This window comes from Xenopus laevis, chromosome 1L (assembly GCF_017654675.1).
Source record: "Xenopus laevis strain J_2021 chromosome 1L, Xenopus_laevis_v10.1, whole genome shotgun sequence".
Lineage (NCBI taxonomy): Eukaryota > Metazoa > Chordata > Amphibia > Anura > Pipidae > Xenopus > Xenopus laevis.
The window spans coordinates 169280225-169290866 of record NC_054371.1 but is presented as its reverse complement, the minus strand read 5'-3'; the positions used below and the strand labels follow the sequence as shown (position 1 = coordinate 169290866).

The window sequence follows — 10642 nt, the reverse complement described above, 5'->3', positions numbered from 1 at the left end:
AGTATTACAAAGGCTATTAGTATGACTCTCAGGCGAACCACAATGTTGTAAAAAAACAAGCTATATATTTAGACATATAGGGGGTTATTTATCAAAGTCCAGATTAATCTCAATATTTTTTGAAAAAAACTGACCAAATACGCACAGGTTTTTTCAGCTTGTTTATTAATACACTTTCCCAAAAATGTTGTTTGCGGGAAAAAATCCGAAAAAAATCTTGAAAAATACAAATTTTACGAATTTTTCGGACTTTCCACGTGAAAACTCAGATTTTTTTGGATTATTGGCCGAAAACCCCGAAAACTTCAGATTATTGCACGAAACCCAGCGCAAAATCTTTGGGACTTCTCCCATTGACTTATATGCAACCTCAGCAGGTCTGAGATGCCGGATTTTCGGAATCTGACTTTTTCCATCCTCAGGATATAATAAATTCTGATAAATTTGTGATTTTTTTTTCCACTAAAAAACAAATTTTTTCAGGTTTTTGGCATTCAGAGTTTAGTAAATAACCCCCATAGCGTAGTGCAGGATGTCTTGTCAGTATAATAGTTGAGCATGCACAGAAGATTCCCCACCCAGTTTATATTATATTAGGAATATATTATAAATTACTGGATGTGAGTTTATTGCCCACACCACATGAGTTCTGTGATTCACCTATTGCACATTTACTTTGTGTTACTACATTTTGTTTATTTTTAACTGAATATCACATGTGGTTTAGGTTGTTGAATGTTAAATATAAAATTGTTTATACTTTTACATGTTTTTTTTTCTTTTAAAGACAAATGTAACATTTAACCTAAGTACAGTGTAATTACTGCCTTTAGGTTAGTTTAAGCAAAAGACTATGGCAAGATCTCAATGATGAAATAAAACTGCAAGGGGGTCCTCCTCAAAAGCTAATTTTTATATGGGATTTGATACCATTTACCTTAAAATGTTGTTGTAGTGTACAGAATACATTATATTTTATTCAGGAGAGTTATTAGGATGCATTTCCAGCATCCTTTGGAGGTTGGTAATGAAAGAAATACAGCTAATCTGCTCTAGTGATTCCCTAAATTATGAATGGAGTTTTTAAAGACCTCTTCTCTGCTGCCGGAGCAATTAGGTCTAAGAAATTAAAGAGATATATTGTGACCTACTATAACACTAATTTCATGCCAGGGAATGGTGTATCATGGCAATGTGCATGGGTTGCCTGCCTCTTAGTCAGGTATGTAAGAAATTATGGCAAATAGAAACTGTCAGAGAGATATCATTTTCTTTTTTTTTTAACTTAAATTAAAGACAATTTCCCACTCATTTATGTAAGGGCTAAGGCACAATCCACTGCTACTAGGAGAATAGAGGCTGAGTGAAGAGATGAAGAAAATAGTATTTAGGGTGGGCCTATATATTGTGACCTACTATAACACTAATTTCATGCCAGGGAATGGTGTATCATGGCAATGTGCATGGGTTGCCTGCCTCTTAGTCAGGTATGTAAGAAATTATGGCAAATAGAAACTGTCAGAGAGATATCATTTTCTTTTTTTTTTAACTTAAATTAAAGACAATTTCCCACTCATTTATGTAAGGGCTAAGGCACAATCCACTGCTACTAGGAGAATAGAGGCTGAGTGAAGAGATGAAGAAAATAGTATTTAGGGTGGGCCCCTGGTCTTAAGTTTTTTGGTGGGCCCTTGGTGTCCCTGTTCTACACTGGGTGCATTTTTATTACATATGGGGTATGGGGGATAAATGGCTTAGATTACTTACCAACATGACTTAAATACAGTCAGAGCGACTGTATACTGTATACTGGCCAGAGGGACTGCTGTTTAGAAATTCCTCCTTCCCAGCCATTCCCCCACCTGAATCTTTGCAAAACCCACTGCAAACTAGTGGCAACAGGCAGGCTCAATATATGGGGAAAAAGATATAATTTGTAACTCCCAAACCCCTTATTATTGGACAGTCTCTAATCCTGAAATCTCAAGTGCTCCACACCAATTGGACAAGGAGGGAATAAAAAACAATAAGATGAATTCCATGCAAACTAAAGGCCAATATCAAAGAATGGAGAAAATATTGTAACTCACAGTATCACACATCAGTCAGTCTCTTGAACAGCACTGAAGCACCAAGTCCTGCATTTCTCAGTCTCAGTAACAAGGCAGCTGGAGAGGCAAATCCACCAAGGGTTATAATATGAAGCAATGTAATCACAGAGATGAGGTATTAACAATCACTGACAGTCTGCAGGGTGGAGAATATAAACACTTTAATGACAGAGGTCAGAATGACAGTGAATACCCTGCTCTATTTTCTATCCTTTTCATGGCTCTGTTTCACAGTTACTGCAATGTATCTAATCATCCCTTCATTATGATCTGTATTCATTTATGTATTTGTTTCCCTTTACAAGCTGTTCCATCTCTGGCTGAATATAATATTTGCTGCACATTGAGATGAGATGTTTAGTTGGTTGCCTCTTTTTCTCTTGATGCTGTACTTCTGTATAACCCATCATTCTTTTCAGTACTCCACATGCTGACGATTAGCAAGACTGCCATCTTGACACTGCCCCTTGGACAGCACACCTGACTTTCTGTCAGAAAATGTAATAATGTATTGTAGGTTAGTTGCATGTTGATGGGCCAAATAAGAGTGGTCATTGTATGTAAAAAAAAAACATAAGCAGGTGATGTATTTAGAAACCAACAAGAGAAGATATTTTCTAAGCTCTTCAGCTGCTTCTAAACTCCTGATGTGCTAAACATATCTCAATGCCTTTGCTTAGTAAAAAAAATGTTTAACCCTAGCAAATTAGATATGCACAGGAGATTCACATACAAGGAAAGTTGCAGGATGAAGGTAAGACGATATAACTGTAGTTTGGTATGGGTCTGGATGGTCAATCTACACAAGGTCTCTTAATGCACATTGGCCCCCTTTAAACTGAAATTGAAATAAGCTATTGGAGTTAAAAAAGTGTCTCTGGTGTTTGAGTCGGGCAGCTCAGTAATTCAGGTGCAGACTCTAAACTGTTACAATTTTGCAACATTTAGTTGATACATTTCTCAGCAGCATCTCTAGAGTATTAGCAACTATTGTATCAATTCTAATAACTACCTGTAATGAAACCCAGAGATTCTGCTCAGCAGGGACAAAGATAAGAAATGTATCAACTAAATGTATCGATTTAGAATAGTTTACAGGGTCCTTGATCCCCCTCCCAGAGCTGCTTTAGAGGGTGAAAAATGACACTTTACACTTCAATATTAGAAAAACAGTGACACATAGAAAATAGAAAGTCATTGGAAAAAGTCTTTATTTCTGGTGATCTATCTGATAACAACTAGTTGTTTGAAGGTGAACAACCCCTTTAGGGTCTGGCCACACGGGCAGATTAGTCGCCAGGCGACAAAATTCCTCTTCTTCTCGGCGACTAATCTCCCCGATCTGCCTTCCAGTGCCTTCTGCCGGCTGAAATGTAAATCGCCTGGGGGCAGGCACATGGATCGCTTCATTTTCCAAAGTCACTCGAAGTTTCCCCGTGAGGCAATTACGGGCGACTTCGGAAAACAAATTGTTTTGTGTTCCGCATAAGGTGATATATGTAAACTTTAAACTTCAATATTAGAAAAGGGGACACAAATAGGTAAAAGTTAGTCAATGAAAAAAAAGTCTTTATTGAAATATCTATAAAGCAACTGAAATGAAAAAACCGTTGGAAAGTGAACAACCCCTTTAATACATTTTATGAATAGGCCAGATTTGTACACAAACTGTTGTTCCAGTCCAGAACACAACTTTAGTGAATTTGGAGAGTCGACTTTCTCTATACAAATCAAGAGTACAATTAAAGCCAAGCTGAAGTCAGAGCCGGATCCTGTGCATCCCCAATGTTTCTAAGCCAATGTGGGTGTGGTTGGGCATCATGCCGCCCCCTAACATTCTGACGCCCTAGGCCCGGGCCTAGGTGGCCTTTCCACAAATCCGGGCCTGCTCACGTATGTACTTTGTGGACTCAATTTTCCCTTATTGACACTTGTGCTCTATGTATAGGGGGAATGGTTTACTCTCTGTGCGCGTATGCACACTGTTCCATTGTTGATCTAATGTACAATCTATGCACAATAAAGTGTCTGCCTATGTGGTCACACGTGCAACATGTGTTTCCCTGCTCACTTACATGAGACATGCCTTCTTTTAAGTTTATATCAGATGTACTTCCCCTCCATTGCTCACTTTTGCTCTTTCAGCAGGGATGTACTTTCCTTCATTGCTCATCATTCAGTGTACTCTCCCCTATGCATTCATGCTCTGTGCACAAGGTTGGACTTTACGTTCATGCTGTGCCATAACATGTCATGTCTCTGGTTCACTCATGCTATGATCCGCTCAATACAAGGTGCTTTCCACTTGCTCACACTTGTGCTGGGCACACTGGGCTGCAGTTCCCAGTCTAAGTTTTCACATGAAATCCGTGCACTTAAATGTAATTTGCTCATCTCCCATTCCCCTCAGAACTATATCACACACATGCCCTTAATAGTCACTATTCCAAGTAAAAGAAACCATATCTATTGATAAACCTGATTTGCAATTGCCCGGGGGCTGCCCGTCTTCTCGCTTTCTGTGACCTCTGGTGAATGCCTCATCGTTTCTCCTGTCACTGTGCAGCAGCCCAAGTTTACAGCTCTCATTCAGGACTTCCCGCAAGACAAGACACTTTTTCTCTCCGGCAGAAATCACGTATCTCCGATTATCAGAAGGTGACGAAGCTTTTCGTATGGGATCCCCTTGGCTCTCAAGCAAGCTGCCTGGGTTTGGAACTTCTTTCTAAGGCTGGTGCAGCGGAGTGATATGAATCAGCCCGACGCCTAGCGGAGGTATCCTTTCCGTGCTTTCCTGTCAGCCCGTCCCCATAGAGACCGCCCGGATCCGTCGCCGTGCAGTTAAGTAACCGATGTTATGTCTGTCTTTCGAGCCCCGTTTCCTCCTAGTTGCTAGAGCCTGGCGGGCGACAGAGATAAGGTGGCGAGAGTAGACGAGACTCGGTCTTGTAGCTTGTGGCTGGGGGAGGGGGCATAATTATTAATAACACACATATGTTTACTTATATGAATACATCCCAGAGAAGACGTAGTGCAGAGAGTAGGCGCACATAGCACAGGGAGCAGTGCAGCGGCATTACCGTATATACTGCCAGTGTTCCTCTGGGCGCATGTCACAGAGCCTGTGTATGTTGTGCGGGCACGGTCATTATGCGGCCCTCCGGCTATTGGCTGAAGACAACTTCAAGCAATCCTGCACTGTCCTTAGTTGTCGGTGTTGCTGGGAGTTGTTACTCTGTATAGTAACAGCTGGAAGGCCGCAGATTGGCTATCTCTGGTCCAAGGGAAGAGCAACAGGAATGTGCAGCCTGATGAGGAAATCCCTTAGTTGGAATCTTGTTCTGTCACAGATTTATAAGAGTGTGTGTGTTTTGTCTGCACATTTGGCTATGGATATAAAGTATCTGATGGGGCCACATGTGGGTGTACTTAAGCCACTATGTGTTTTTTACAAATGACACTTGAAGGAGCTAAGAGCACAAAATGGCACAAACCATGAAACAGCCCAAGTTCATGTTTTATTGTAGTGCTTTGTTTGATTTAAACACTGCCCAGGGAACAGACTGTGCTCCCCATGGTTGGAGGTGACTAGGGAAGTGTCTAATCATATCATTTTTTTTCTGTAAACATATAAACATTGTCTCGCTCTCTGAGCTATAATTTAAATTTAGTGCACGCCTGATCTTTTTCATCTGCCAGGCGGGTCTTCGCTATTGGCTGACGTGCCTGCTAGAAATGAAATGTTGTTTAAAGAGAAATCATATTTACAAAACAGGCTTTCTATCTGCAGGTGACGATACAGGAGAAAGAAACATTTCACTCACTTGTATTTAATCTCTCTGTTCATGTTAATTGTTGAGAGGAATCCCCCCCCAAATGTCTAGTAGTATTCCTCTGTTTCTGCAGTGCATCTACACTCACCAGTGACATGAACTTGTATTTGGGGGAATGCCAAGGTGCCTGTGTCTTATGTAATGTAATCATCATGTGGCAGTAGAGGCTAAGCAAGATGGTTGGTCAGTTTAGGTGATTGGCCCAAGTTGGGCATTGCTTCTCTATCTGTGGGCTTCCCAGCAAACAGTTGGACTCACTCATTTTAGAAAAAAATGGACAAAGCAACTGTAAATCTTGTTTATGGTTTTACAAAATAAAAGTATAAATTAAAAAAAAACAACTTCCTAGTACATTAGCCTCCCCAAAAATAATTAAACTCACCTAACGTAACTGCAGTCAAATGGATAGAAAAGGTAGGGACCATACCAACAGATCAGTAATATTTTCCATCTGTTTGCATGGTCGCACTGATCACAATTTGTCATCCTGCATTAAGTGTAAAGTTGCAACTACGTAGGATCTAATAGATTTGAATGACAAGGAACACAAAGTACAAGTGAAATCTTTATTTAAAGTGTGCCTGGCATATTATCCACATGACAGGTGATAGTGTATACACAATATAAAGCTCCATAAAATCCCCACAAAGCTACTCTTTAATGAACAGCTGGGTTCATTATCTTTTCTCCGGTGAACAGTACTGCCAATTGGTGCATTAATAGTGCATTCTAATGCCTGTGCCCAGAGCTATACATGTGATTGGTGAACAAAAGAAGTAGGCTGTGCCATTGGTAAGAGTCCAAACTGTTACCCTGAGCTGATTCAGTATTTAATCTGCTGTATGTCCTTTATATTCTGAGAACCCAACATAGGTTCTCATGCTTTGCAATATTACAGAATAAAGGCCTTAAGGTGGCCATAGACATGCAGCTTTACCTTAACATCCAACGAACGATCATTCTGTGCAATCTCCCGACCTGCCACTAATCATTCAGATTAAATAAAGTAGTAAAAGAACAAATCAGACAATGTTCTGAAAAAGTTGGTGAAAGTCTCCCACTGATATTGTCAGATCTGCAATACATGCAGAGATATTATCGGCAGCTGACAGAAATTTTCCAACCTGTCCAATCGACTGAACGACCAATTGCCATGGCACGAATAATGTCGGGACACTCCACACACGGTGAATTGAGGTTTGATACGGTTATATCTGTACATCTATGGCCATCTTAAGTGTCTCATGTTCTGTCTGTGAACTTTTTTTCTTGGACAATGCCTAATAATGTTTGTAGTTGATTGTATCAAGCAAATTATTTTCAATATACTAATGCAACTATTTCATTATGATATAGCAACTAAGGTTTAACAAAAGTGTTTATAAATAGTGCGTTTTGCTAACAACATGGCTGGGCCACTTGTGCAGGCAGTAATTGCTAGATCTGTGCAGTTTCAGGACCCAAGTGATTTCCATAAAATGAATGAGATGAACTTTGCATTAAAATGAACCGTAGGACTCATTGGAGTAATTTGCTTGGGTACGCAGTGAAATAGCTCATGATCACAAAGTACCCACAGTCCAGCTCTTTAAAGTCACCTGCTCTTTACTGTTATTTGAGCACTGTCTGTGCCAGTGTACATTTCTGCTCTTTGTCATGGATGGGGAAGCATTGGACTTGGGCATTGTTCTGCAAAAAAAATAAAAGCATGACTTATGAACAGCGTGCCAGAATAAATGTTAAATAGTCATTGATCCACCAGCCCTGTAATCTCTACTACTGGTTCTTATAATGTCACATATCATAAGCTGTCACTACTATCTAATGTTTCTCATGAAGGCAACCTGCACTGTAATAAATGTCCCTTGTGCGTCCTTCACACGAGAGCCATTTCAGTTGACACTTGTAATTTGTAGGTCGGTTTGTGAACCCATACAATACATTGCAGGTAGAGAATGCATGAGGTAGGCGATTGAGTAGTAAAATAGAGATGCCAGTTCATGTCACAAATCAGGTAGTGTTTGTCCATTGACATCCCTCAGTGCAACCAAATGTGTGGTTTAGAATTGTTCTTTAAAATAGGATGCTCTTGATTGTAATTGTCACACTCATTTCTTATTGCACATAACTGAGCCCTTTAGAGCAGGTATTCAATCTGCAGCCACCAAGTGATTGCAGGCACCAATGAGTTTGCTAGTGACCACTGTCAGTGTCTATTCACAGCACCCAATTATTTATTTTCTAACATAGTCATTATACAGAATGCTGCTCAGCTTGTTGCTAGACATGCTGGCAGTGTGTGATGGGAGATTGCCAAATGGAATGTCTCTGCAAAATGAATCACAAGTGCTTTGCTCATCTCTAGTCACAAACCAGTACAGCAGGCATTAGAACTGCACTGCCCATCTGGGTCGATTATACAACATCTTAAGGAGCCGAATCATACCAAAATGATGTCTTAAAAAAGACGACATTCAGTTTTTGGATAGAATAGGGGCCATAAAAATCAACTGCAGGGAAATTGTGGTTCACCATTTGGACAGACTTGCATTGGTGTAAAAGTACTCTAAGAAGAAAAGATTCACCGGCACACAGGTACTGCTGGCAGGGTAAAAAAACCCTTGCTTTAAAATTTATTAGTGCGTCATGTCGCACTAATAAATTTTAAAGCAAGGGTTTTTCACCCTGCCAGCAGTACCTGTGTGCCGGTGAATCTTTTCTTCATACAGTTGTGGGGTTACCGAAGCCCTTTTTACCGAGCACCAGGGTCAGTATATCCTCAAGAGGGCCTGGGTGTGCGTGGGCAGTTTTGATTTTTTCGTAAAAGTACTCTAAACCAGAATTTACCTTAGACCATAAGGATGACTACATTTAGACTGTACATTTATACTCTCTACTAGACTTGGTGGAATCACAGGTAGTGTTCTCAACTAGAGTGCTGAATGTAAAGGGTGTCTAGACAAAAAAGTTACAGAAGATGCATTTGGTACAGGAATCCAGGGGAAACCTAGCATGTAGGCTCACGGGATATTGAGAAGCACCTGTACATGGCCATGTATCCTATGTATTAATAAGAACCCTGGTGACACATTTTATTAATGCAAATGAAAGTCTGCAATATCAGGTTTTTCTGGCAGCTAAAACCACCAGCGGGCAATATGCCTTGTGTTCGATGAACCTTAGATGTAATGCTCCTGGTGGGGACAGCTCAGGAAATCAACTACAATACAGGAAGAAAAGAAGTGTTTCTTTGCAATGCTTGGGCACAGATGACCCTGAATTGTGGGATAGGAGAGGTTATATCTAGAGTCTTTTTTTGTCACAATATTTTTTGTTAAAGGAGTTGTTCACCTTCCAACACTTTTTACAGTTCAGTTGGTTTCAGATAGTTCACCAGAAATATTTTATTTACCATTACTTGAAGTGTAAAGTTTAATTTTTCACTTTCTTATGTCATTCTAAAGCAGCCAACTATGTAACTGTTCTAAATTGAAACATTTCATTGATACATTTCTTGTATTTGTCCCTGCTGTCCAGAATCCCTGAGTTTCATTTAAGACAGCTGTTAGAATTGATACAATAGTTGTTAATATTCCACAGATGCTGCTGAGAAATGTACCAACTAAATGTTGCAAAATTGTAACAGTTTAGATGCTGCACCCGAATTACTGAGCTGCCAGACTGAAACTCCAGAGACAGTAACATTAAACTTAGATTCAGTGAAAAACAACTGAAAAAAAGTCTTTATTTCTGGGGAACAATGTGAAAACAACTAAACTGAAAAGGTGTTTGGAAGGTGAACAACCCCTGTAATTCATACACATTAAATATACAACAGGAAAACTCTGTAAAAAGACAATAAACAGAGGCAGATAATATTATTCGGGCTTATGAATGTTACTAAATATCTTCAGTAATAACATAATGTCGGTGCGTCAGATTTTTTTTTTAAATTAATATGTATTTATCATTTTTCTTATTATTTATATGTGTGCTTCCTCAACCTGATATTTTTTTAGTGGAAACAAATCGGCCATGCTGTATGTCAGAAGTGCATTGCAAATTCTTGTCTTATGGTGGAATCAACCATTTGTATCAGATTAATTCATTAATATAAGTTAATATTATCTTCAAAAATGGCCCCTTTATAGGAGCTCCATATAAATCTACTACAGTCCCTGACTGGGTTTTAAATATGGGGTGGGGGTGTCCTAATAGTGAATATCCAATCACAGCCCTACAGTCACACAAGCAAAGAAAGGCTTCAGTTCCCTATCAGGTCAGAGTAGCTGGTGATTGGTTCCTATACTACACTGCAGTGTGCTGAGTGCCACCAGCTTCCACAGTCTGGGAAAGGAGGCAGCAAGAAGTGGAATAAATGGCCACGAACAGTACGGTTTTTGCAAAAAAACTTCAATTGAACAACTTGAAACACTACTTATTTTGAGCCGATTCCTTCTGTATTTAAAAGAGTATAATGCACTTGTAACAAAATTACATTTTGTTACAAAACTGTTACGATTTGATATAGTATTTGCTAGAAATTCAAAAATGCTGAGTGGAAATGATTTCAGCAGATGTATCCAACTGTAACAATTTTAATAGTTGTGGCCCTGCCTTATTAAGCTTCTACTGGGAAACATTGGTGTGGAGGAAAATTTATCTAATTTGTAAAATGTGCAATTTAGAAAAAAATTA

The 10642-nt window shown here is 39.4% G+C and overlaps 1 protein-coding gene across 2 annotated transcripts in view; it reads left to right on the top strand.

Annotated features, from left to right (window-relative positions):
* Positions 1-4073: 4073 nt before the first annotated feature.
* Positions 4074-10642, top strand: part of LOC108716118 (autism susceptibility gene 2 protein) — a 312040-nt gene continuing 305471 nt past the window's right edge. For both annotated transcript variants that reach the window (XM_018262260.2, XM_018262255.2), the window contains exon 1: positions 4074-4951. The gene's annotated coding sequence lies outside the window, so the exon portion shown is untranslated. The remainder of the gene's footprint in view (positions 4952-10642) is intronic.